The following is a 457-nucleotide window of genomic DNA, read 5'->3' as shown; positions in this document are numbered from 1 at the left end:
AAAAAAAAAATTAGCTCAAATTTTCATTTTCCATTACTTGCACTTTTTGTTCGTTGATCTCTCTATTGCATATCATTAAGTTGCTATTACAGTGCATGTAGTTACATATTAATCATCTTGTCACTTCTAGCTCTAGTACCTTAAACATGAACCCCTCACAATTCGATGCACTCACCCGACAAATAGCGGCTATTCAAACTCAAATGACCGCTACTCTTAAAGAAAGTAAGGTCCTATCTGCTAGTTTGAAAAATTTTAAACACATCCCTCATTCGATTGATATTGATAATTCTAAGGTGTCCCATAATCGACAACATTGTCGACAAGCTAATCAAAAATACTTTCGACCCGATCGGAAGGATAGGGATAGGAATAGGGATCAGATTCGTGAGCGAAAACGAGATAATTTTGAAATTCTTACTCAATGGAATGCCCTTAAACAAGGAAATCAAAGTCC

Source organism: Olea europaea, unplaced genomic scaffold (assembly GCF_002742605.1).
Source record: "Olea europaea var. sylvestris unplaced genomic scaffold, O_europaea_v1 scaffold1075, whole genome shotgun sequence".
Lineage (NCBI taxonomy): Eukaryota > Viridiplantae > Streptophyta > Magnoliopsida > Lamiales > Oleaceae > Olea > Olea europaea.
The sequence above is the reverse complement of the archived record's forward strand: the minus strand, read 5'-3'. Positions refer to the sequence as shown.